This window comes from Stenella coeruleoalba (assembly GCF_951394435.1).
Source record: "Stenella coeruleoalba genome assembly, chromosome: 4".
NCBI lineage: Eukaryota > Metazoa > Chordata > Mammalia > Artiodactyla > Delphinidae > Stenella > Stenella coeruleoalba.
In genome coordinates, this window is record NC_137149.1 from 64,969,978 (window position 1) to 64,997,856 (window position 27,879).

The 27,879-nt window shown below is 41.9% G+C and overlaps 1 protein-coding gene across 8 annotated transcripts in view; it reads right to left on the reverse strand.

The window, feature by feature from the left end:
- Positions 1-27,879, reverse strand: part of APBB2 (amyloid beta precursor protein binding family B member 2) — a 375,114-nt gene that overhangs the window by 304,173 nt on the left and 43,062 nt on the right. Inside the window, exon 1 of one of the 8 annotated variants that reach the window (XM_079919414.1) lies at positions 2,273-2,295. The exons of the other annotated variants lie outside the window; for them this stretch is intronic. The gene's annotated coding sequence lies outside the window, so the exon portion shown is untranslated. Of the gene's footprint in view, positions 1-2,272; positions 2,296-27,879 lie in introns of those variants that run through there. 8 annotated transcript variants of the gene reach the window in all.

Here is a 27,879-nt window from a genome sequence, read left to right on the forward strand (position 1 = left end):
ATATATGCCACATATTGAAAGCCTGTTCAAGAGGGAATGAGACATATGTTATTTTCAGATACTAGGTCCACAATTCTATTTCTGTTAAGTCAAAGCAGACCCCGTCACAAGTGTGCCAAGCATAATATTACATTAATCTCCACCTTCATTTGAACCTCTGTCACAAAAATCATTTTGAAAGGAACACGGCAGGAAAAAAGCAAGCTATCAAGTTATGTACCTGTGGTATAATCCCAGTTTTGTTCTACAAACTGAGTGTATACAGTCTAAAGACTCCAAATTATGAACAATAATAGCTATTTCTTGGTCATGGAATTAGAAATATTTGTGTTTACATCTCAGTATTTTCCAAGTTTTCTACAATTAATACATATTGTTTGTAGAATTAGGATATTTTTAAATAAGGTTTTTCTTACTTTTTTTTATTTTTTGCGGTTCGCGGGCCTTTCCCTGTTGTGGCCTCTCCCGTTGCGGAGCACAGGCTCCGGACGCACAGGCTCAGCGGCCATGGCTCACGGGCCCAGCCGCTCCGCGGCATGTGGGATCTTCCCAGACCAGGGCACGAACCTGTGTCCCCTGCATTGGCAGGCGGACTCTCAACCACTGCGCCACCAGGGAAGCCCCAAGGTTTTTCTTATTAAACAGTATGGGAATGCAAATCAGAAATGGGATATCGATATACTATATTAGCCTGATCTGTGAGTTTCCTCTTATCTGAACAGTAAGAGCTAAAATTTGAAAGTCTTCATTTATCCGAACTCTGTAATTCTTCATTTAGAAGTTCAAAACCCAAGTGTCCAATAACACTCCCAGGGCTGAACGACTACTTTTCCAGAAACAAGAAATCTTGTTATTTTGCAAACTTGTCACAAAGAAACAGGAAGACCCAGAGTTATTCCTCTCCCTTAACTAATGCATCCAAACTTCTCTATCACTAGCCATGCCATACAACTGTCACTTAATTAAAAAGAGTGCCTCCCAGGGCTTCCCTGGTGGCACAGTGGTTGAGAGTCCGCCTGCCGATGCAGGGGACACGGGTTCGTGCCCTGGTCCGGCTAGGCCCGTGAGCCATGGCCGCTGAGCCTGTGCGTCCGGAGCCTGTGCTCCACGACGGGAGAGGCCACAACAGTGAGAGGCCCGCATACCACAAAAAAAAAAAAAAAAAAAAAAGAGTACCTCCTGGTGTTACTTATGATTTCACAGGGGCAGAGCCCTTAGTGAACACTGCCACACTCCATTTCTGATACTCCTAGCATCTCAGAAAACACAAAACACAATGGTAGAATCTTAACACTAGGGTACTTGGCAGTCCATCATTCTAAGAAGCCAACCTCCTCAGTTTACAAATGAGGACACTGTCACCCAGAGAGGTCAAATGTCTCTCCCAAGGCCACACAGTTGGTGGGGCAGGGATGAGAGTCCAGATCGCCTGGCTCCACTGTGACCAAGTGCTCTTTCCGCCACTACAACATCTCAGCATGCACTCCTCGAAATACAGGTTCGTATGAACCACCAGCACATGTTAAATTCATAATCAGCAAAACCAGTAGAACGAGACAGAAATTTATTCCATCAAAAATGAAATGCATGCAGGAAAAAAACCAGAGACTCAAAGGCTGCCTAAAATAGACGAGGCTCTGCCCAGAACCCGTTCCGTCGGAGAAACAATGGTTGCAGTGTGCTTGGGCAGCAGGTGTCTTGAACAGAAACCGCCTGTCACGCTGAAAGCTTTTTGGTCCTAGTACTTGCCCTGCTGATGACAGCACAGTCCCACTGCTCAAAGCAGGACGAGAGGTTTTCAACAAGAGAAAATGACACTGGCACCTGTGAGCCACCTGTAAGAGAGAGGAGGGATGCATGCTTGCCCCAGCGCTGGAAGTAAATGATCTACTAAATGGCCAGGCATCAAGTCTGAGCCTCTTCCTTCCTAAACAACTCAAGTTTTAGGGGAGAGATATTACTGATTCCAAAAAGTAAGAAACAGAGTGGGGATCATTTTGTAAAGTACAGAAACAGTGAATCACTACGTTGTGTACCTGGAACTAACAGTTTTATAGGTCAGTTATACTTCAATAAAACATTGTTAAAAGGAAAAAAAGAAAGGGAGGGAGGGAGGGAGGAGAAATAAAAAAGGAAAGAAAGGAAAAGAAGAGAGTCACTAAAAACTAAAATAAAATAATCCTAATGCTTCTTATCTTACGCCTGCTACAAGCTTGGGGATGAGCAGGACTTTTCTCTCTTCCTCTAAGTGATGTACAGGAACACTGCTCACCTCCACTTCTTTCTCAGCGTTTACCTACAGCGTCCATGCCACACCAGTCAGAAACCTACGAGTCCCACAAAATGCAAACAGCCTGACGAGCAAGGGAGATGAGAGGACAGATGGCAGTGACAAACTCAGAAACACTCCCTGAAAAGCCTTCACTGAGTTCCCTCTGTCACCCCTTGCCTACTGTGCAGCAGGGCCACAAAGGCAGGAACTGTGAAGCCACTAATAAAAAAGCCACATCCAGGGATGACGTGAGCTCCCTTTGTGAGTGCCAGGACCAATACAATGGCTCCGTCCCGCCTCATCTCAGGAGTCAGGCACCCTCGAAAAAGAAAACACGAATTTTTTCCACCCCAAACTGCTCCTAAAGTCCCCACCATCTCTTTCCACGGCTGGATCCTGAAGGAAAGACGATATCGACAGTGTATTCATTCTTTTCTGTGCCTCAGATCGGACGCTAAAGGTTAATGTCCACAGATGGCAAAAGGAATCAGATTCTTGTTGCTATTTCACAGTGAAATCAAAGCTTGGTGGTGAGTATTGTGCAAGGAACTCTTTAAAGTCATTTGTAAGGTAATGGCAGGAAGTTTAAATTTAGCAGTCTGGTAGAATAAACTCTGACCTGCCAATCAATTTGGCCGTAATCTTGCTGAAGTCAACACATTATCTTTCTCAATAGAGACTAAACAAATTAGAATTCGATCGGATGCACTGATTTTGAAATCCTTTCTTACTTGGAACCTTAGCTGTGTGTCGTCTGGTTCTTTAGCTTCAGTGAACGCCTTTGGCAAAACATACCCCCAGACACTGCCACCGTCGGAGAATCTTAAACGGATGGCCAGCATTTTTTTTTTCCTATTTTAACGTCAAAGGGAAAGTTTCTCCTTCTTGAGCCTGATTCTAGAAATATCAGCCAAGCCAATTCAATACTTCTGAAATTTCTCTCTCAAAATGATCAGGCAGGAATATGTCAGAGAACATTCCTCTCATGGCACTGGAAATTGGATTTTAAAATCTTAGATTGAAAGTACTGATAATTTCACGTCTTAAAATGTTTGGGACAGGGCTGGGTTTGTTTTAAATTACCCATCACCAGAAACTGAAAAGAATCTATTATAAGTAAGCAAAACTGCCACCCAACAAAGTTTGTGGAGACGTGACGACAATCTGGAAAAGGTTTCACCTAGTAATGTCCCGTGTCATGCTCTCAAGTAAAGGGGGTTTCAACAGTTGGGGGAGGTGGGGAAGGAATTTATGCTTTCTAATGTTTTAAAGGCTGTTCCGGAAAGAACAAGGGACAAAGAAATCAGCAGACATAGAGGTTGTGGTCCCAGCTCTGCTACTTATGACCCAAGGCTTTCTGGAATAACTCATTTACACTCTTTAACCTTAGTTCCATCATTTGTAAAACAGCCAGCTTCATGGGATTGTCAACCAATGAAACCAAATATAAAGGCATTACAGCAATTTTTTAAGCTTTATGTACTCATTCAACAAATATTTACTTAAGAAACTACAAAGCTGCCAGATACAGCACTGTGGATACAACCATGAACATGAGACCCAGTCCCCTCCTGCAAGGACCTAAGTGAGGGGACTCAGTGTGATTTGCGAGAGGCACAGGGGGCCATGGGAACGTGCAGGCGGCCTCTAATCCGAATACCAGACAAATTTCAGGTATTGTTACCTTCACAAGCCCTTGAGGAAATTTTTCGGTGAGAAGTGGTAGATGTGGTTTTTAGTTTGGGTTGGTTAATTATTACCTCATTCACTTCGTACAGTTTTATTAAACACTCACTATGTGCCAAGCGCTATTCTAGGCGCTGGGGGTTTAGCACTGAACAAAATTTCTGCCCTAATGAAGCTGACATTTCCTCATCCAAATGAAATGCAAAATACATGAACTAAACAGATTTAAGTAGCAAGGCTACTTCTGCTGCAATACAATGCTTTTTTTTTTTTTCACCAAAATATCCCCACACAAAAGTTAAAAGGAATATTCTAATTGATCTAAATACAGTAAATACTTTATTTCTTAAATCTCCCAGGCTACATTTTACAGTATACCAAATGACTGCCATCATATGAAAGGCACTCTTAGGTCTGAGGGATTAAATTTGCATATTTTCGCATGGAGAACACGCCCACATCTTGCCCCCCTCCCAAGGAAAAAGAACAAATGCTGGAATCTATCCAAACACAACCTCAGTTTTAACAGGGGGAATATAAGTTATTTTAGAAGCATTTCCTGTAGTCATTTTTTTCCAAGGATAAAAAAAGTTGAATTATTTAGCGTAACCTGAAGTTCAATTTTAACATGCCAGATGTCTGCCTTCACAAAGTTTCTTTTAAAAATCTATTTAGGGCTTCCCTGGTGGCGCAGTGGTTGAGAGTCCGCCTGCCGATGCAGGGGACGCGGGTTCGTGCCCCGGTCCGGGAAGATCCCACATGCCGCGGAGCGGCTGGGCCCGTGAGCCATGGCCGCTGAGCCTGCGCGTCCGGAGCCTGTGCTCCGCAGCGCGAGAGGCCACAACAGTGAGAGGCCCGTGTACCGCAAAAAAAAAATAAAATAAAATCTATTTAAAAGAGATTGTGGGGGAGGTGCTGAGAACTAGGCTGTCCAGGAAATAAGTCAACCCAACTGTCTAAAAATTCAATATGGGATGATGGGGAGGTAGATGAGGAAAGGAAGAGAAAGAGAAAGGAAGGTACAGGAGTGAAGAGTCACACAATGATCTCTTGGATTAAACACCTGAAAGCTCACATACTCAACCCATACCAAGAGCCAATGTTCAAAATACTGTAGAGCAAAGAAGAATGTAAATACGCAGGTAAAAAAATGACCAAAATGCTACTCAGCCCAAGAGCAAGGGTTCCTAAACCTGGAGTTCCTATCAAAAAATACAAAGTCCAGAGCCCAGGTGCTCTGATGTACTAGGTCTGGGGTAGTGTTCACGAATCTTTATTTTTCTAACTGGCCCCAAATGATGCGGATGCACATCATTCCCACAGCTGGGAACCACTGATACAGTGTATTTCCTTATTGAAAAAAGTACTGGAATGTTTTTATTATCATAATGAATAACTGTTTTGCTAAGTTCTTTCTATTACTCTTCACATCCATCCTGAAGTAGGAACTATTATTATGCCTATTTTTAAATGGGGAAACTTGAAGCATGAAGCGGTCAAATAACTTGACTGATGTTACACAGCTTTTAAATCAAGAATCTGGGATTTCTGCCCAAGTCTTATCTGCTGCATATTTTCTTAGCACTCTGACCTGGTGAACTGTAGCAAGCTAAATCTGTTTCCCACTCTGTAGTCTAAGGATGGCGTATGATTAATCATCTTAATAATATACCATAGGCATTAATACAGAACTTAAATCCCAAAATTCAGTAATAAACTGTATAACCTGAGATAATGTTGGAAAAATCATAGATAAAGTGTGGTCTACTCAGAGCATTAGGGAGGTGTCTGGTCAGGTATGCAGTTATTTTAACTGCCTTCCATTCCAACTTAAGATCAGTAGAAGCATGCTTCTGATCTTAGGGAACACATGCTCCTTCACCAACATTAGCCCTTTACCTAGAAAAAAGCTGGACCCAGCGAAGTCGGCCTCATTAGGAGTTACTGCCAAGGGCTTCACACCTCCTCACAATTTCACGCTGTTGTTAGTATTACTCCACCTGCCTAGACCGTCTCAGCCTAATACTTTGATGTGCCAATTACTCGTCCTTTGAGGCCCAGCCCAAACATCACCTCCTTCATGAAGCCTTCTCAGATGCTCTGGCGAAAATAATCACTGATGCCTTTGTGATTCTCAGTGCTTCTCCTATCACATAGGGCAGGCTGATGCTTATTCAGGAATACATATGCCTTATCTTAACAGAGTCCTTGCAGCATCTCACCTCCTTACCCTTTGTTCTCAGGTGGCCTGAGTTCTCTCTGGTTCTGCCCCACCTCTCTGAAAGTTCTTTCTCGGGCTCCTTCTTAGGCTCCTTTCTATATGACCACTAGAATATCAATGGTGTTCACCAAGGCTTCATCCTGACTCTCCTCACACTTCATACAAACTTTCTGGGTGACTTCGACCACGATGCCAAGTCCAGCTACCAGGATAGTCTGAAGACGCCCATCCGATACATCATCCATTCATTCATCAAACATTTATTGAGACACGCTCTATGCCAAGTACACACCATGCTTTCTCTCTCTTGACTATTCTATGTCCAACCTACTTGGATCTCAATTCCTGGTTCATTCATGCTCTAACTCCATATTGCATCCATTCTAAGAGGCACATTTCTTCCATTTTCACACAGGTAATATGGAGATGTGCCTTACAAAAACGGCATCTTAAACATCTTTGGCAATGTTTTTCTTAAAATCTTACACACATAGTATAATGGTGGCTCTTATCAACACTGGCAACTTAAATCAATGAACCGCAGAGATTATCTTAGTGTATTTCCCTTCCATTATTCCACAACAGAGCTATCCAACAGAACTTTCTTCGACGATGGCAATGTGCCGTATTTGTGTTGTTCAATGTAGTAGTCACTATCCACGTGTGCCTTGAAATTTGGCTAATATGACTGAGGAACTAAATTTAATTTTAATGAGGTTTATCTACAAGTTTACCAATTTCTTTATCATTCCTTTTCGCATTTCAGACTTTCCTTCTGGAATCACTTTCTTCTCCATGAAGCACATCCTTTACGAAGTTTCTTAGTAAAGGTCGGCTGTGGTAAGGTTTAATTTTTTTGGAAAGCATATTTTGCCTTTTTCTTGAATGACAGTTTTGCTGATATACAACCAATAGTATTTTCTTTTAGCATTTTGAAAATATTTTTCCAGCTTCCATTATTGCTGAGAAGTCAGCTGTCAGTCTATTATTCCCTTGATTAACAATCTATCTTTCTTTTCTGGGTATGCTTAAAATCATCTTTCTTATTTTGGTGTATTTAAGTTTTCCTATGTCTAGATGTGGATTTCTCTTTGTTTATCCTATTGGTATATGCTGTGCTTCCCCTCTTATCTTGTCCATAAATTACTAAGATTTAAGGAACACCGGTCATTTATGTTCTTTATGAACTCTCTCTGGAAATTATTTGTACACTAGATTCTCAAATATTACTTCCCTCTATTTCCTCTATCATCTTTCTGGGACTCTGAACAGATCTCATCATAGGCTTTATAGTCTTCAAACACACCTTCATGTTTTTCTTTTTATTTCTATGTTACATTCTGGTTATTTTCTTCAAATCTTTTTTCCTAGTTCATGAATTGCTTCTTTAGCTGTTGCCAATCTAATTTATTGAGTTTTTATGTCAACAGTTATAATTTTTTCCCTTAGGTTTTGTTCTTGCTTTTTTCCCCTAATCTGCCTGGGTAATTTTTTTCCAGTAACAACCAAACACCTAGATTTATGTTGCCCTTGTACACACACACCCTTTATTGAGAGATAATTGACATACAACATTGTATTAAAGTGTACAACATAATTTGATCTATGTATAAATTGCAAAATGATTACCACAGTAAGTTTAATTAACATCAATTACCTCACATAGTTACAGTTCTTTCCTTATGATGAGAACTTTGACAATCTACTCTCTTAGCAACTTTCAAATATACGATACAGTTTTATTAATTATAGTCACCATGTTGTACATTATCTACCCAGCACTTATTTTTCTTGTAACTGGAAGTTTGTATCTTGACTACCTTCAACCATTTCCTCCATCCCCCACCTCTGGCAACAATTAATCTGCTCTGTTTCTATGAGTCTGGGATTTTTTGTAGATTCCACGTATCAGTGAGATCATACAGTGTTTGTCTTTGATTTACTTCACTTAGCACAATGCCTTCAAGGTCCATCCATGTTGTCACAAATGGCAGAATTTCCTTCTTTTTTATGGCTGAATAATATGCCTGGTCATTTTTTTTAAAAATATTTATTTATTTATTTGGCTGCACTGGGTCTTAGTTGCGGCACATAGGATCTTCACTGCAGCATGCGGGAACTTTAGTTGCGGCATGTGGGATCTAGTTCCCTGACCAGGGATGGAACCTAGGCTCCCTGCATTGGGAATGCGGAGTCTTAGCCACTGGACCACCAGGGAAGTCTCCATTTTTTTTTGATTGAAGTATAGTTGATTTACAATGTTGTGTTAATTTCAGGTATACAGCAAAGTGATTCAGTTATACCTATATATGTATATATCTATATTCTTTTTTTCACTTCTTTTCCATTATTGTTTACTACGAGACACTGAATATATTTCCCTGTGCTATCCAGTAAATCCTTGTTGTTTATCCATTTTATAAATGGTAACGTGCATCCCATACTCCCAATTTATCCTTCCCCCACCGCCTTTCCCCAAGCCTGGTCAATTTTTATCTCATGCTCTCTGCACTTATGTGTGATTATATATTTTATTTCTTAAAGCATTCCAAAATGGTTATTTTATATTCTGTATCACATAATTTTAATATCTAAAGTCCTCAGGGTTAAGCCTATTGTTCTTTGTTTGTTTCTGATGACCCTCACTCCTGGTGGCTCGTTTTCTAGTAGGGTTAGAAATCTTTGATCCTCAACTCTTATTTGGTTGATCTTAGGAGAATCCTAAGGTCTAAAGTAGGCATGCCTTCCTCCAGAAAGGATTTGCATTAGCTTCTGCCAAAAGCCAATGGGCTCTATCTTCTTTTACAGGTCCTAATCGAATGCAGGCTCTTCTAACATTGCCACTCACCCAAGGCTTAGTCTCCAACCACACTGGTGAAGGCAACCCGTCTTCTGTGTTTGTTTACACAGAAAGCTCCCAGCTTGGGTTTTACCTTACTAATTCATGGTTGACGCTTTGGAGATGTCTTAGTTCCTGTGATCCCAAAAGTGCATTAAAAAATGTTTTATCCAGATTACAGTGCTTTAGTGAGGAAGTGCGTTTGAGTATCCAGTCCACCACACTGCTAGAAACCTGCATCTCAAACTAATCATCTTCTCTCAAAACCTACTTTTTCTCCTTTGTTTCCACATTTTACTGAATGACACCATTCACTCTCACCCAAATCTGAAACCCAGTAAAGCAGGTACCAATGACCCTACTCTTTCCTCCACTACCCACCCCAATGCAACGAGGCACCAAGTCCCAACTTCTGGCTCGATCAAAAGTGGGTTTGCTTTTCTGTTTCTAATCATCATGGCACCTAATAGTATGAATTTAATCATCAAGGACAAGGAAGAAAAATAAATGAAGCTAAATTAAAACCAAAATCATACGTTCCGGCCAAATGAAGGTGCTTTATATGAAGGAAGGTTTGAATATAGGGAAATAGAAGGAGAAATGAACTGGGACTTTGGCTGTCAGAACCACGATCACATTTCCAAGGAGAGGTTTAATTTTAGCCCAGAAGATTATCTGTCGTGATAAATTGATGTTAATTTGAATGTTATTGGTTTTGCTTGAATTTACTCTATAAATTTGTCATTGTTTTATAGTTATATAAGAGCTGGAAGCATAAGGAGTTTATACCTAGTTTTATGTTCAGGCATATTTAAGCTACTTCATAATAAAAATATTTATGTTAGTACTGGGAATTTGTGAGAAATTTTTCCTTTAAATAAAGAGATCCATAAATTACTGAGATTTAAGGAACACTGGTCTTTATATACTTCGCCACCCCTTTGATACATTCATCATTCTCTCCATAAATGAACAGAGAGAAATGGAATACAACAGCACCAGCAAGAAATCATTTTCGAAGCTCCAATTCCTCCCCTAAGTCTCCAACTGTTTGAATCAGCTCAATACTGATGAATCTTTTAAGGCAGCACACTTTCTTTCCTCCAACAGTGGCAGTTTCTAATAGATAAGAAATATGCTTCTAATATATAGACGCACTGCTCAGCCCAGCTCCAACCACCACCCATGCCTACTAGAATGTATAAAATGGCACAAACCTACCTAGCAACCGTAGAGCAAATGCAATGTGTCAAACAAAGGCTAGTCCTTGCCTAAGGAAGTCCCTTTCCTGGTTGGGTTTCAATAACTGGGAATTGGGGTGAGTACAGCATTGTTGTTCTGAATGAGTACAAGAAACTCCCAATCATTTCTTTTTAACTTCTGTATTCTTATTCTTTATGGATTGATGGACTGTAGTTCTTTCAACCTCTAGATAGTTCATTTTAAACGTTCCCCTACAGGGCTTCCCTGGTGGCACAGTGGTTAAGAATCCACCTGCCGGTGCAGGGGACATGAGTTCAAACCCTGGTCCGGGAAGATCCCACATGCTGCGGAGCAACTAAGCCCGTGTGCCACAACTACTGAGGCTGTACTCTAGAGCCCATGAGCCACAAATACTGAGCCCACATGCCACAACTACTGAAGGCCGCGTGCCTAGAGACCGTGCTCCACAACAAGAGAAGCCACCGCAATGAGAAGCCCACGCACCACAACAAAGGAGTAGCTCCCGCTCGCTGCAACTAGAGAAAGCCCACGCACAGCAACGAGGACCCAGCGCAGCAATAATTAAATAAATTTACTTTTTTAAAAAAATAATAATTAAAAAAATAAAGTCCCCCTACCAAGAAAAAAACTCTCTCTCCAACACACTGGCCCATGTGTCAACATCTTGTATTTCTCGTCCCAGAGTCTGACCCAGTAGGAACCAGCAGGGAGGTCACAGCATATCCATCCAATCCCTTACTCAACAGAGGAGCACACCAGAGCCCAGAATGTTGAAAGGCTTACCCAGGGTCACACAGCTGATGGGCAGAGACCAGAACCCGGCTCTACCCAGTTGTGCCACCCAATCCAAGTCTGTGAGTCATCTGATTCATTTTAAATCATAAGTAGTTTGAACGAGGACTTCAAATTGATGCCTCTGGTCATCATTAAATTTTTTTTAAAGTCAAGTAATTTGATATTTTGCTAGTAATAATTTAAGGATCTCCACAGTGTATGAAACAGCTCATGTTTCAATAAAAATCTAATGAAAGTTTCTAAATTCTAAACCCTAAGTCCAGGATTCGTATTTGAAATTCGTAATTCCTATTACCCTTCAAGCATGTGGGAAAGGGGCTTTCACGGAACAGCACTCCTAAACGCTGGCCTAATAAATTATGTTGAGAGCGGCTGCTCTAAGAATTTAAAAAACCAACTCAAAGCATAAATGGTGCTGCTACCCAAAGAACAGGTGAAATCACAAACTAGTCCACGGTGCGGCAGGTTTCAGGCCCTCAAGAAATATTTGTTTAATTAAGAAGCAACTCCAGCTCTAGCTGGAAATCTATTTAACCACAGAAGTGAAATCATAATTAATATGATCACATCTAATTTTCCCCATGTTTGTTTCCTCAGGGCATCTGTAATGGCTGACGTGGAAATGGAACCATAAGTATTATTATAATAATAACATTTGTTGGAAAGCTCATCCTATATTTTCACAGCTCATACATTGATAGATATGGCTTTATTAATCCTTCTCAGGCTTTTTCAAAGAAATCTCAACTATTAAAATTACATACTTTATCCACCTGAAACCAAGTAATACTGGCAAGCAAAACCTAATAGAAAGGACAAGTGGGAGAAAAGAAAAGGGGAGGAATAGGAATATAGTTAATTGAGGGGGAAAATTCAAGAGTAAACAATTCAGGAATTAAATGTAGCTAAAAATACAAACTGCTCCTTCATGGTCCAGATCCTGTATCATTTTAACAAAAGAGGGATAGAAATCCCCAAAAGACATTGTTCTGAAGGAAATTACCAGAGCTAGAAATCCCCAAAAGACATTGTTCTGAAGGAAATCACCAGAGCTCCTGAGCACACTGAATCTCCCTGTGCTCTCTAAATCCATCACCAATCCAGCTTCATTCGTCCATCCATTCATTCATTCATTCACTCATTCATTCCTTTTTCCTTTTTTCATTTCAGGATAACATTGAGCAGTGCTTATTTTATTCGCTGTATCCAAAAGTAAATCCTGATGTTATATTAGGAAGAGAGAAGAGAAAACTTTTATCTGCAAACTAATGTCTGCTGTGAAGCTGCGTACACAGTTTTAGGAAAGTATTAGGAAAGTTCACAGGCTTTGGAGTCTTGAGAGAAGTGGGTTCCAATCCTGATTGCATCACTTATTATCTGTGTGACCTTGAGACTGGCTCATCATTTAACTTGCTGAGTCCATTTCCTCCTCTATAAAAAGGGGGCCATAACATCTACCTTCCAGATGGCATGAGGATGAGGGCTAGTGTCCTAAAGGACCTTAGCACTGTGGCCGGCACACAGCAAGTGGCTGTTTTTATTGTTCTTTCACACCTGCTGCATTTGTCTGAGGGCTCCACAACTTTCTCGGGCAGGTCGGTCTAAAGCACGTATGCCCCAGACTATCAAACACTCTGGCCCAGGCTGCAACGGCTCCCGCGTGAAAGCTGTCCTCCAAGACCGTCTAACGCCAGGCTTGTTAAAGCCGTGAGCCGGCAGGCCCTCGGGAACTGTGCTCCGCTCTCTTCCGAGTACAGACGAAATGAAATCCACTCTCCTCAGGCTGTCTCAAAGGACCAGCCACTCTTGAAGGGCGTTCAGTCTAGCATTTTGCCTATAGTGAAAAAAGCCGAAGAAATTACCCCCAAATTCTCACCCCTGGAGCAAGCTAACGCCTACTGAAGAGTACGCGGGAGAGCGGAAGTTGCAAACATGCGAGGCGGGCTTGTCAATTTGCTCTACTGCCTTCATCCCCACCTACCAGGACACACACCTGCTCCAACGTATGAATCTTACTGAAATCTGAACCAGGCCAGGATACTCCAAGAAATAACGCAGGGTCAGTAAAAAAAAGAAGCTGCTGGTTCTTACCAAATTTCCCCCAGCCCTTAAGTAAGAACTACACTCTCCAAAGCCCATTTCCAAGGCAATTCTATCTCTGATTAAGAGAGGAGGAAAACACGAGGGACGAGGGCATGGACTCCGAGGCCAGGTCGCCGGGGCTCAAAACCTGGCTCCACCCCATCCTAGCTGTGTGACCTCGGACGTGTCATGCAGAAGGGGCATAATGACAGCACGGAACTCGTAGGGCTGGTGTGAGAACCGAATGGATTAACAGTCACTCTGATTTGTCTAAAGCAGTGGCTCTAAGCCAGGCCGGCATCAGGAGCACCTAGGAACCTTTTCCAAAAGGTACATGTCTGGGCAGTAGGTCAGGTTTAGAGCCCAGAAGGTGTATTTTGACAAAGCAATGTCATTCCCATGCCCACCTGGAGGTTAGACACTGGCTGAAAGCAAGTCCCAACTCTACCAGACCAGCCTTTCTTGGCAGGGTGGGGTGTTTCGAAGCTACCACTGCCCACCAAATGCCTCTGCAACCTGTGTGCTGCGGCCCGAAATCCCTTTAGCAGGAGCCCTCCACTGCACGACTCAGAAACACATTTTAAACCCGAAAAGGAGCCAACATTGGGTGTCATGCCCTTCATACCTATGTCCCGCTCCTCTAGGTCATCCCATGGCACAGCTCCTGTACAACGGAGGAAACCGAAGAGCAGAGAGGTTCAGCAGCAGAGCTGAGAAGGTTCTATAGTACAGTGGGCATATCTGCCCACTGCGCCACACTGCCTCCTGGCCTATCACCTGCACTCAGGAGCCCTGGACATGGTTCTAAATCAAGGACAGGGCTTCCCTGGTGGCGCAGTGGTTGAGAGTCCGCCTGCCGATGCAGGGGACACGGGTTCGTGCCCCGGTCCGGGAAGATCCCACATGCCTCAGAGCGGCTGGGCCCGTGATCCATGGCCGCTGAGCCTGCGCGTCCACAGCCTGTGCTCTGCAACGGGAGAGGTCGCAACAGTGAGAGGCCCGCGTACCGCAAATAAATAAATAAATAAAAAATAAATAAATAAATCAAGGACAATGAAAGTGGATTGAAGGAGAAGCTCCAGACACACCCCCCACCCCACCCCCAGGTCCTCTCCAGTGGTACTGAACCAAGAATAAGCTGGAGTATAAAGATACAGAAAGGAGTCCTCCACTCACCCTTCACCTCTTCCTCCAGGAGAGGATTTTAGGGCAAATCTCAAACTCACCAAGCCTTGATGCTACAGCTATAAATAGAATTTATTAGCCTTAAATCTCTCCCCTCCTTCTCTCTCTTTTTCCTAGGCAAAAGGAAAGGAATAGATGAATCAACGGAAATAGATAAAAATGGAGAAGATGACCTGATCTACCTCAAAAAAACAAACAAACCACTATACTGTGAAGCTCAATAAGATCACAATATCCACAGTAATATTAGCTAATGTTTATTAAATTTAATCAATACCAAGAACACATCATCTCCCGCCAACCCCTAGAGATTCCATTTTTCAGATGAGAAAACTGAGGTAGGAAAAGGTAAAAATAACTTGTCCAAAGACCGACAGTTTGTCAATGGAAATTCAAACCAGGTTAAAATCTAGCCATCTCAACTCTTTTTTTTTTTATTTTTTTATTTTTTTAACATCTTTATTGGGGTATAATTGCTTTACAATGGTGTGTTAGTTTCTGCTTTATAACAAAGTGAATCAGTTATACATATACATATGTTCCCATATGTCTTCCCTCTTGCGTCTCCCTTCCACCCTCCCTATCCCACCCTTCTAGGTGGTCACAGAGCACCGAGCTGATCTCCCTGTGCTATGCGGCTGCTTCCCACTAGTTACCTATTTTACATTTGGTAGTGTATATATGTCCATGCCACTCTCTCACTTCGTCCCAGCTTACCCTTCCCCCTCCCCATGTCCTCAAGTCCATTTTCTTTGTCTGCGTCTTTATTCCTGTCCTGGCCCTAGGTTCTTCAGAACCATTTTTTTTTTTTTTTTTAGATTCCATACATATGTGTTAGCATACGTTATTTCTTTTTCTCGTTCTGACTTACTTCACTCTGTATGACAGACTCTAGGTCCATCCACCTTGCTACAAATAACTCAATTTCATTTCTTTTTATTAGCCTTCTCAACTCTTAAGTCTAGTATGTTATTTTCTCTATGAAATCTTTATGTAATCTGTCAAATCTTATAGAGATATTATTTTCCTTGTTATTAGGAAATTTCCATGAGCTGTAAAGTGCCTCAAAGGTGCAGAAAAAGCAAAGGGATGTGGATAATCTATAAACTGGAATCTCATCCCTGGAATAAATAAGAGAAGCTTGTAAACCTATTTTCAGCTTAATGAACAGAAAATAAATTGACGCATCCAAAGAAAATGAAGGCAATGAAGAAATAACATTAAGGAGGAAAGCAATAGGCTTAAGGGCAAAAAAAACCCCCAAAAAATCACAGGATGCTACTTTGTGGGTGCCGGAGAAACAATGTTATTTATTGGGAAACATAAAGGATGAAAACAAGGATGGAGAAGTAATTCAGGCAACTGTGAGGCACTGATCCAGGGCCTGGAGCAAGCGGGCTGTAAGGAACGGGCAGGGGCCTCCCAGGTGCTGCCGGCCTGGATGGGGAGGACAAGGGTCTGAGATCACGAGGCCTTAGAAAGGAAGTGACAGAATCCCTGCTGCTCAAGCGATTAGTCAGAGTGCCCAAGAACACCACGCTTCCTCCCATCTCCCTGCCCTACAAATGCTAGGGTATTCCAGACTTTCCTTCTCAACACAGGGGATGATTTTTTTAAAATACTAGGTAGATCAGAAAGACTGCACCCTAGTCATCAGTGAGGATGCCAAACGAGACTTCAGGAAGCTGAACACAGCCACAGAAATAACCAGCAGCCAGGGGACCGGATTCCAGAGGTGGCTCCACTAACTATGCCCTCAGCCAAATCCTTCAGCGACTCAGCCCATCAACAGCCAAGTGACAGGCAGCGCAGACAGGATAACCTCTAAGAGGCAATTCTGGTCACGAGCTCCCTTCCCAGGTTACCCTGTTCTCGCTCTCACGTCCCATAGACTATGGTGAGCTCTCCAACGTGCTTCTAACCCCAAGAGAGAGAAGGAAGCAACTGAGGATAACAAACGTACTTAAGCCTCAACGAGCCTATAAGAATTAGAAATCCAAAATACAAGCAGCACTACTGGAGCCAATGAGAATACCTGCCATTTATTGAGCCATTATTATGTGCCAGGCACTGTTCAAAGCACTCCGCATGTACTGGCTTATTTAATCCTCACAACAACCCTCTAAGGAAGGTAGGTTAAGTCACCTGCCCGGGGTACACAGCCTGTAGTTAAGCGGGGACTGGAACCTGGCCTCCAGAGCCTGAGCTCTTCTTAATCACTACAAACACAGCGTCAACTTTGTGGATAAGACTTCCCAGCTCACGACAGGATGCTGCTTTGCTCTTTGCCTGAAATTCTATCAACTCAAACTCACAGACAACGTGTGTTACAGAATGCTGCCAGTTTCCCTGGGGAAGAGGAGGCAACGAGTTTGGAAGTAGGATTTGGCAAATACACCTTGAATAAAATCATGCCCTTCACAGACACGGCTCCTTGAATCCAGACTCTTTCTCCTGCAGTACAGGCCCAAAGTCTCTCTCAGAAGAGCAGCACTGCAATCGACCAGTAGCAATGAGGACCACCCAGTGAGCTCATTTTCTCAGGAGAGTCTGTGAGGCCCAGAAGCGTTGAATGGGTGACTCCAAGTCACACAGGTACTTGGAGAGTGAGCGAGGGCTAGAACCTGAGCCTCCCAAATGCCAATTTCATGTCCTTTCAATTCTTTAAAAACAAGATTCATGTCTTACCCCTTATTTTATATCTCATACCTTTTATTATGGAAACTTTCACACATATAAAAAAGTATAAAGAATGAAGGAATCCCCGTAACACCCATGATCCAGCTTCAACAATTATCAACTCACACCCAATCTAGTTTGCTCTCCAAAACCACATATTCCCTACCCCTCCACCACTCCCACCAACTTCAGGCTGGCTGAAGGGAAATCCCAGGCATCACATCCTTTCGTCTACAAGTATTTCAGTGTGTATCTCTGACATATAAGGATACTCTAAAGCATAAACACACTAACATTATCATGCCTATGAAAATTAATCGTAATTTCTTAACACCAGTTATCTGATCAGTGCTCAAATTTCCCCAATTGTCTTATGTTTTCTTACAGTTTGTTTGAATCAGAATGCAAACAGTGTATACACTGCAACTGGTTGATATATTTCATAAGTCTCTTTTAACCTCTAGGTCCCCTATTCATCTCTGTCTGTCTCTCTCTTTTTTTTTTTTAATTGGAGCAAAATGCTTTACAATGTTGTGTTAGTTTCTGATGTAGAATGAAGTGAGTCAGCTATATGTATACACATATATACACATATACATATACACATATACATCCCCTCCCTCTTGGACCTCCCTCCCACCTTCCCCCGCCCATCTAGGTTGTCACAGAGCACTGAGCTGAGCTCCCTGTGCTATACAGCAGGTTCCCACTAGCTACCTATTTTACACATGGTAGTGTGTTTATGTCAAACCTAATCTCCCAATTTGTCCCACCCTCCCCTTCCCCCTGTGTCCACATGTCCATTCTCTACGTCTCCGTCTCTATTCCTGCCCTACAAATAGGTTCATCTGTACCATTTTCCTAGATTCCACATATATGTGTTAATATACGATACTTGTTTTTCTCTTTCTGGCTGACTTCACTCTGTATGACAAACTCTAGGTCCATCCACATCTCTGCAAATGACACCATTTTGTTCCTTTTTATGGCTGAGTAATAGTCCTTTGTATATAAGTACCACATCTTCTTTATCCATTCATCTATCGTTGGACATTTAGGTTGTTTCCATGTCCTGGCTATTGTAAATAGCGCTGCATTGAGGAAACCAGGTCAATTGTCCTGTAGTGTCTCCCAGAGTCTGGATTTTGCTGAGCTTTCTTTTTATCTCTCTCGGTGCTCTGCACTGTACCTTATACAAAGGAAGTATGCCTGGGCTCACCCACAGGCATTCACATTCATTTTCATATTTTCACTCTCTCCCTCCCTTCTTCCCTTCTCCTCTCTGTTTTAAAAGAGTAAATTCCATCTAACTGTGGATTCAGTTCAACAACTATCTACTGAGTGCCAACACGGCAAGGCTGATGGAATACCAAGGTGAATAAGAGAAGATATTATCTCTGAGAAGACACAATCTCATGAGGGTGATAAAGGCCATAATGTTAATTCAAAGGGGACAGATGAGAACTATCTGAGAAGGCTCTAGAAGAACTTCAAGGATGTGGTGGGACCTAAGCTAGACTTTGAAAAAAGATGGTTTGGGCCCATTTGGAGCAAAAGACAATATAACATAGAGGATGAACTGGGCAATGTTAGTAAGGTGGGAATGTTTTTGGCATGTTTTAAACTGATAGCAGCGCTAGTGGATAAAAGATTTTATGGGGAAAGAGTTGGTAAGGAAAGCTCCTGAGTATCTGCTGGGTATTTGAGAATCATCGAGCATGTTTGATGAGGCGAGTAGCACTAGATCTGTATTAGACAGAGTTAGCAGCAGCACTGACAATGTCCTAGAGGCCAGGAATCCAGTTAACAGGGCTCTGAAAAAGGCCACTGGGAATGACCAAAAAGAAAAGGAAGTGACATGATCTGTCAACTGAATACGTGGGAGCAGAAGGCAGGAAAAGTAGAGGATGAAAAGCTGATGTGAGAAAACAGAAACAATGTTCTTAAGGAAAAAAAAATTATTTCCATAATACTTCAAGTAACACGCTTTTTTTTTTTTTTTTTTTTTTGAAGTACGCGGGCCTCTCACTGTTGTGGTCTCTCCCGTTGCGGAGCACAAGCTCCGGACGCGCAGGCTCAGCAGCCATGGCTCATGGGCCCAGCCGCTCCGCGGCATGTGGGATCCTCCCGGACCGGGGCACGAACCCGTGTCCCCTGCATCGGCAGGCGGACTCTCAACCACTGCGCCACCAGGGAAGCCCAAGTAACACGCTTTTATAGCTTCGAATTAAAACCCACATCAATATAAACATTCTCTAACATTTCAAAGACAGGGATCATAGAAGGAAGAAAATTAACTGTAAAGATAAATCCTAATGGGCTCTATATTTATTTTATCTAGGAATACAATGTAAGCAAGAGTTTAAATCACAACCTCAATCTCTGAATTCTCAACTGATTTTGAAGGTACACACAAATTACAATCAGTAGTTTAGGGCTACAAATTTCCAAGACACTGACACAGGGCACAGGAGAAGGCTCCTTTGATTTAGAGATGATCTCAAGACACACAATTTCCCTTTATCTAATTAGAGAACACAATAAATTCTCCTAGTACCAGACAGCACAAACACAATTAAGTGCTTAAAAGATACTTTCTGTGATGATAAATCCCTTTTAAAAAGCAAACCAGGCAGACCAGGAGAAGATGGGGGAAGAGTAAGACGCGGAGGTCACCTTCCTCCCCACAGATACATCAGAAATACATCTACACGTGGAACTGCTCCTATAGAACACCTACTGAACACTGGCAGAAGACCTCAGACCTCCCAAAACGCAAGGAACTCTCCACGTACCTGGGTAGGGCAAAAGAAAAAAGAAAAAACAGAGACAAAAGAATAGGGACGGGACCTGCACCAGTGGGAGGGAGCTGTGAAGGAGGAAAGGTTTCCACACACTAGGAAGGCCCTTCGCGGGCGGAGACTGTGGGTAGCGGAGGGGGGGGAAGCTTCAGAGCCGCGGAGGAGAGCACAGCAACCGGGATGCAGAGTGCAAAGCGTAGAGATTCCCGCACAGAGGATCAGGGCCGACCAGCACTCACCAGCCCGAGAGGCTTGTCTGCTCACCCGCCGGGGCTGGCGGGGCTGGGAGCTGAGGCTCGGGCTTCGGTCGGATTGCAGGTAGAGGACTGGCGGCGTGAACACAAGCTGAAGGGGTTAGTGCACCACAGCCAGGTGGGAAGAAGTCCGGGAAAAAGTATGGAGCTGCAGAAGAGGCAAGAGACTTTTTCTTGCCTCTTTGTTTCCTGGTGCGCGAGGGGAGGGGATTAAGAGCGCTGCTTAAAGGAGCTCCAGAAACGGGTGCGAGCCGCGGCTATTAGCGCGGACCCCAGAGACGGGCATGAGACGCTAAGGCTGCGGCTGCCACCACCAAGAAGCCTGTGTGCGAGGACAGGTCACTCTCCACACCTCCCTTCCGGAAAGCCGTGCAGCCCGCCACTGCCAGGATCCCGCGATCCAGGGATAAGTTCCCCGGGAGAACGCACGGCGCGCCTCAGGCTGGGGCAACGTCACGGTGGCCTCTGCTGCCGCAGGCTCGCCCCGCATCCGTACCCCTCCCTCCCACCGGCCTGAGTGAGCCAGAGCCCTGAATCAGCTGCTTCTTTAACCCCGTCCTGTCTGAGCGAACAACAGACGCCCTCAGGCGACCTACACGCAGAGGCGGGGCCCAATCCAAAGCTGAACCCCGGGAGCTGTGCGAACAAAGAAGAGAAAGGAAAATCTCTCCCAGCAGCCTCAGAAGCAGCGGATTAAAGCTCCACAAGCAACTTGATGTACCCTGCATCTGTGGAATACCTGAATAGACAACGAATCATCCCAAATTGAGGAGGTGGACTTTGGGAGCAAGATTTATTATTTTTTCCCCTTTTCCTCTTGTTGTGTGTATGTGTATGCTTCTGTGTGAGATTTTGTCTGTACAGCTTTGCTTTCACCATTTGTCCTAGGATTCTGTCCGTCAGTTCTTTTTTTTTTTACTTTAAAAAATTTTTTTCATAATTATTTTTTATTTATCTTAATAACTTTATTTTATTTTATTTTACTTTATCCTCTTTCTATTTTTTCGTTCTATTTCTTCTCCCTTTTATTCTGAGCCGTGTGGATGAAAGGCTCTTGGTGCTCCAGCCAGGCATCAGGGCTGTGCCTCTGAGGTGGGAGAGACCACTTCAGGACACTGGTCCACAAGAGACCTCCCAGCTCCATGTAATATCAAACGGTGAAAATCTCCCAAAGATCTCCATCTCAACACCAAGACCCAGCTTCACTCCACAACCAGCAAGCTACAGTGCTGGACACCCTATGCCAAACAACTAGCAAGACAGGAACACAGCCCCATCCATTAGCAGAGAGGCTGCCTAAAATCATAATAAGACCACAGACACCCAAAACACACCACCAGACGTGGACCTGCCCACCAGAAAGACAAGATCCAGGCTCATCCACCAGAACACAGGCGCTAGTCCCCTCCACCAGGAAGCCTACACAACCCACTGAACCAACCTTAGCCACTGGGGACAGACACCAAAAACAATGGGAACTATGAACCTGCAGCCTGCAAAAAGGAGATCCCAAGCACAGTTAAGATAAGCAAAATGAGAAGACAGAAAAACACACAGCAGATGAAGGAGCAAGGTAAAAACCCACCAGACCTAACAAATGAAGAGGAAATAGGCAGTCTACCTGAAAAAGAATTCAGAATAATAATAGTAAAGATGATCATCCAAATATTGGAAATAGAATAGAGAAAATACAAGAAACATTTAACAAGGACCTAGAAGAACTAAACAGGAAGCAAGCAATGATGAACAACACAATAAATGAAATTAAAAATACTCTAGAAGGGATCAATAGCAGAATAACTGAGGCAGAAGAATGGATAAGTGACCTAGAAGATAAAACAGTGGAAATAACTACTGCAGAGAAGAATAAAGAAAAAGAATTGAAAAGAACTGAGGACAGTCTCAGAGACCTCTGGCACAACAATCAAATTATAGGGGTCCCAAGAGAAAAAGAAAGGGACTGAGAAAATATTTGAAGAGATTATAGTTGAAAAACTTCCCTAATATGGGAAAGGAAATAGTTAATCAAGTCCAGGAAGCACAGAGAGTCCCATACAGGATAAATCCAAGGAGAAACACACCAAGACACATATTAATCAAACTATCAAAAAATTAAATACAAAGAAAACATATTAAAAGCAGCAAGGGAAAAACAACAAATAACACACAAGGGAATCCCCATAAGGTTAACAGCTGATCTTTCAGCAGAAACTCTGCAAGCCAGAAGGGAGTGGCAGGACATATTTAAAATGATGAAGGGGAAAAACCTACAACCAAGATTACTCTACCCAGCAATGATCTCATTCAGATTTGATGGAGAAACTAAAATCTTTACAGACAAGCAAAAGTTGAGAGTTCAGCACCACCAAACCAGCTTTACAACAAATGCTAAAGGAACTTCTCTAGGCAAGAAACACAAGAGAAGGAAAAGACCTACAATAGCAAACACAAAACAATTGAGAAAATGGGAATAGGAATATACATACTGATAATTACCTTAAATGTAAATGGATTAAATACTCCCACCAAAAGACACAGACTGGCTGAATGGATACAAAAACAAGACCCGTATATGTGCTGTCTACAAGAGACCCACTTCAGACCTAGGGACACATACAGACTGAAAGTGAGGGGATGGAAAAAGATATTCCATGCAAATGGAAATCAAAAGAAAGCTGGAGTAGCAATTCTCATATCTGGAGTAGCAATTCTCATATCAGACAAAATAGACTTTAAAATAAAGACTATTACAAGAGACAAAGAAGGACACTACATAATGATCAAGGGATCAATCCAAGAAGAATATATAACAATTGTAAATATTTATGCACCCAACATAGGAGCACCTCAATACATAAGGCAAATACTAACAGCAATAAAAGGGGAAATCGACACTAATACAATCATAGTAGGGGACTTCAACACCCCACTTTCACCAATGGACAGATCATCCAAAATGAAAATAAATAAGGAAACACAAGCTTTAAATGATTCATTAAACAAGATGGACTTAATTGATATTTATAGGACATTCCATCTGAAAACCACAGAATACACATTTTTCTCAAGTGCTCATGGAACATTCTCCCAGATAGATCATATCTGGGGTCACATATCAAGCCCTGGTAAATTTCAGAAAATTGAAATTGTATCAAGTATCTTTTCCAACCACAACGCTATGAGACTAGATATCAATTACAGGAAAAGATCTGTAAAAAACACAAACACATGGAGGCTAAACAATACACTACTTAATAACCAAGAGATCACTGAAGAAATCAAAGAGGAAATCAAAAAATACCTAGAAACAAATTACAATGAAAACATGACAACCCCAAACCAATAGGATGCAGCAAAAGCAGTTCTAAGAGGGAAGTTTATAGCAATACAATCCTACCTTAAGAAACAGGAAACATCTCAAATAAACAACCTAACCTTGCACCTAAAGCAATTAGAGAAAGAAGAACAAAAAAACCCCAAAGTTAGCAGAAGGAAAGAAATCATAAAGATCAGATCAGAAATAAATGAAAAAGAAATGAAGGAAACGATAACTAAGATCAAGAAAACTAAAAGCTGGTACTTTGAGAAGATAAACAAAATTAGTAAACCATTAGCCAGACTCATCAAGAAAAAAAGGGAGAAGACTCAAATCAATAGAATTAGAAATGAAAAAGGAGAAGTAACAACTGACACTGCAGAAATACAAAGAATCATGACAGATTACTACAAGCAACTCTATGCAAATAAAATGGACAACCTGGAAGAAATGGACAAATTCTTAGAAATGCACAACCTGCCGAGACTGAACCAGGAAGAAATAGAAAATATGAACAGACCAATCACAAGCACTGAAGTTGAAACTGTGATTAAAAATCTTCCAACAAACGAAAGCCCAGGACCTGATGGCTTCACAGGCGAATTCTATCAAACATTTAGAGAAGAGCTAACACCTATCATTCTCAAACTCTCCCAAAATATAGCAGAGGGAGGAACACTCCCAAACTCATTCTACGAGGCCACCATCACCCTGATACCAAAACCAGACAAAGCTGTCACAAAGAAAGAAAACTACAGGCCAATATCACTGATGAACATAGATGCAAAAATCCTCAACAAAATGCTAGCAAACAGAATCCAACAGCACATTAAAAGGATCATACACCATGATCAAGTGGGGTTTATTCCAGGAATGCAAGGATTCTTCAATATACGCAAATCAATCAATGTTATAAACCGTATTAACAAGTTGAAGGAGAAAAACCATATGATCATCTCAGTAGATGCAGAGAAAGCTTTCGAAAAAATTCAACACCCATTTATGATAAAAACCCTGCAGAAAGTAGGCATAGAGGGAACTTTCCTCAACATAATAAAGGCCATATATGACAAACCCACAGCCAACATCGTCCTCAATGGTGAAAAACTGAAACCATTTCCACTAAGATCAGGAACAAGACAAGGTTGCCCACTCTCACCACTATTATTCAACATAGTTTTGGAAGTTTTAGCCACAGCAATCAGAGAAGAAAAAGAAATAAAAGGAATCCAAATTGGAAAAGAAGAAGTAAAGCTGTCATTGTTTGCAGATGACATGATACTATACATAGAGAATCCTAAAGATGCTACCAGAAAACTACTAGAGCTAATCAATGAATTTGGTAAAGTAGCAGAATACAAAATTAATGCACAGAAGTCTCTGGCATTCCTATACACTAATGATGAAAAATCTGAAAGTGAAATCAAGAAAACACTCCCATTTACCACTGCAACAAAAAGAATAAAATATTTAGGAATAAACCTACCTAAGGAGACAAAAGACCTGTATGCAGAAAATTATAAGACACTGATGAAACAAATTAAAGATGATACAAATAGATGGAGAGATATACCATGTTCTTGGATTGTAAGAATCAACATTGTGAAAATGACTATACTACCCAAAGCAATCTACAGATTCAATGAAATCCCTATCAAACTACCACTGGCATTTTTCACAGAACTAGAACAAAAAATTTCACAATTTGTATGGAAACACAAAAGACCACGAATGGCCAAGGCAATCTTGAGAATGAAAAATGGAGCTAGAGAAATCAGGCTCCCTGACTTCAGACTATACTACAAAGCTACAGTAATCAAGACAGTATGGTACTGGCACAAAAACAGAAATAAAGTCCAATGGAACAGGATAGAAAGCCCAGAGATAAACCCATGCACATATGGTCACCTTATCTTTAATAAAGGAGGCAAGAATATACAGTGGAGAAAAGACAGCCTCTTCAATAAGTGGTGCTTGGAAAACTGGACAGGTACATGTAAAAGTATGAAATTAGAACACTCCCTAACACCATACACAAAAATAAACTCAAAATGGATTAAAGACCTAAATGTAACGCCAGACACTATCAATCTCTTAGGGGAAAACATAGGCAGAACACTCTATGACATAAATCACAGCAAGATCCTTTTTGACCCACCTCCTAGAGAAATGGAAATAAAAACAAAAATAAACAAATGGGACCTAATGAAACTTAAAAGCTTTTGCACAGCAAAGGAAACCATAAACAAGACCAAAAGACAACCCTCAGAATGGGAGAAAATATTTGCAAATGAAGCAACTGACAAAGGATTAATCTCCAAAATTTACAAGCAGCTCATGCAGCTCAATAACAAAAAAACAAACAACCCAATCCAAAAATGGGCAGAAGACCTAAACAGACATTTCTCCAAGGAAGATATACAGATTGACAACAAACACATGAAAGAATGCTCAACATCATTAATCATTAGAGAAATGCAAATCAAAACTACAATGAGGGCTTCCCTGGTGGTGCAGTGGTTGAGAGTTCCCCTGCATCAGCGGAGCGGCTGGGCCCGTGAGCCATGGCGGCTGAACCTGCGCATCCAGAGCCTGTGCTCCGCAACAGGAGAGGCCACGGCAGTGAGAGGCCCGCGTACCACAAAAAAAAAAATTACAATGAGATATCATCTCACACCGGTCAGAATGGCCATCATCAAAATATCTAGAAACAATAAATGCTGGAGAGGGTGTGGAGAAAAGGGAACACTCTTGCATTGTTGGTGGGAATGTACATTGATACAGCCACTATGGAGAACAGTATGGAGGTTCCTTAAAAAACTACAAATAGAACTACCATATGACCCAGCAATCCCACTACTGGGCATATACCCTGAGAAAACCATAATTCAAGAAGAGTCATGTACCACAATGTTCATTGCAGTTCTATTTACAATAGCCAGCACATGGAAGCAACCTAAGTGTCTACTGACAGATGAATGGATAAAGAAGATGTGGCACATATATACAATGGAATATTACTCAGCCATAAAAGGAAATGAAATCAAGTTATTTGTAGTGAGGTGGATGGACCTAGAGTCTGTCATACAGAGTGAAGTAAGTCAGAAAGGGAAAAACAAATACCGTATGCTAACATATATATATGGAATCTAAGGGGAAAAAAAGGTCATGAAGAACCTAGGGGTAAGATGGGAATAAAGACACAGACCTATGGGCTTCCCTGGTGGCGCAGTGGTTGAGAATCTGCCTGCCAATGCATGGCACACGGGTTCGAGCCCTGGTCTAGGAGGATCCCACATGCCGCGAAGCAACTGGGCCCGTGAGCCAAAATTACTGAGCCTGCGCGTCTGGAGCCTGTGCTCCGCAACAAGAGAGGCCGCGATAGTGAGAGGCCCGCTCACCGCGATGAAGGGTGTCCCCCGCTTGCCACAACTAGAGAAAGCCCTGGCACGGAAACGAAGACCCAACACAGCCATAAATAAATAAATAAAGCAAACTGTCAACAAGTAAAAATAAATAAACACTATTAAAAAAAAGAAAAAGACACAGACCTACTAGAGAATGGACTTGAGGATATGGGGAGGGGGAAGGGTAAGCTGGGACAAAGTGAGAGAGTGGCATGGACATATATACACTACCAAATGTAAAATAGATACCCAGTTGGAAGCAGCCACATAGCACAGGGAGATCAGCTCGGTGCCTTGTGACCACCTAGAGGGGTGGGAAAGGGAGGGTGGGAGGGAGCGAGACGCAATAGGGAAGAGATATGGGAACATATGTATAACTGATTCACTTGGTTATAAAGCAGAAACTAACACACCATTGTAAAGCAATTATACTCCAATAAAGATGTTAAAAAAAAAAAGCAAACCAAAAAACCTCATTTTTTATACAGACTGCCTAAAAAGTGAAATAATAATATCACTTCTCATGGTAACTTTTAAATAACTAAAATAGCTATTTTATCCCCTGAATTTCAAATCCTGTATCACACTAGCTTTAATGTAAACACAGAGAGTAAACTCCAAATATTTTTAGAACCAACAGAAAGTTATAACTTAGAGGTTGATTCCTTTCACTTAGGAATGTTCCTAAATGATTCCTTAAAGCATACCTATTTTTTAGAGGACTATATTAAATCCAGGTGTTTAAGTATATATCAAGGTTAACATAATGTCCACCTTCTGGGCGTAATTCTGGATTCTCATTTTTCTTTTTAAGTTTTATTTTACAAAGGATTTTAAGTGGGTATATTTTCCCTTCGGCCCCATTTTCAGAAAGTTTCACCATCGGAGTAATAAACCACTTCCCTAAACCATTACATCTTGAATACTTCCCCCACAAAAAAAACCAAGTATTTTGTATTTCAATTGACCATTTGAGATGTCTGCAACACATGCACATAAAGGAAGGCAGTTTGAGATTTGGAATCCAAAGAACCTCAGGTGTGCGAGTTTTAGCTGTGTATCACTCGTAAATCGCTTGTCTATTTCCTCACTGTACGCTCGGGTCACATTAGCACCTG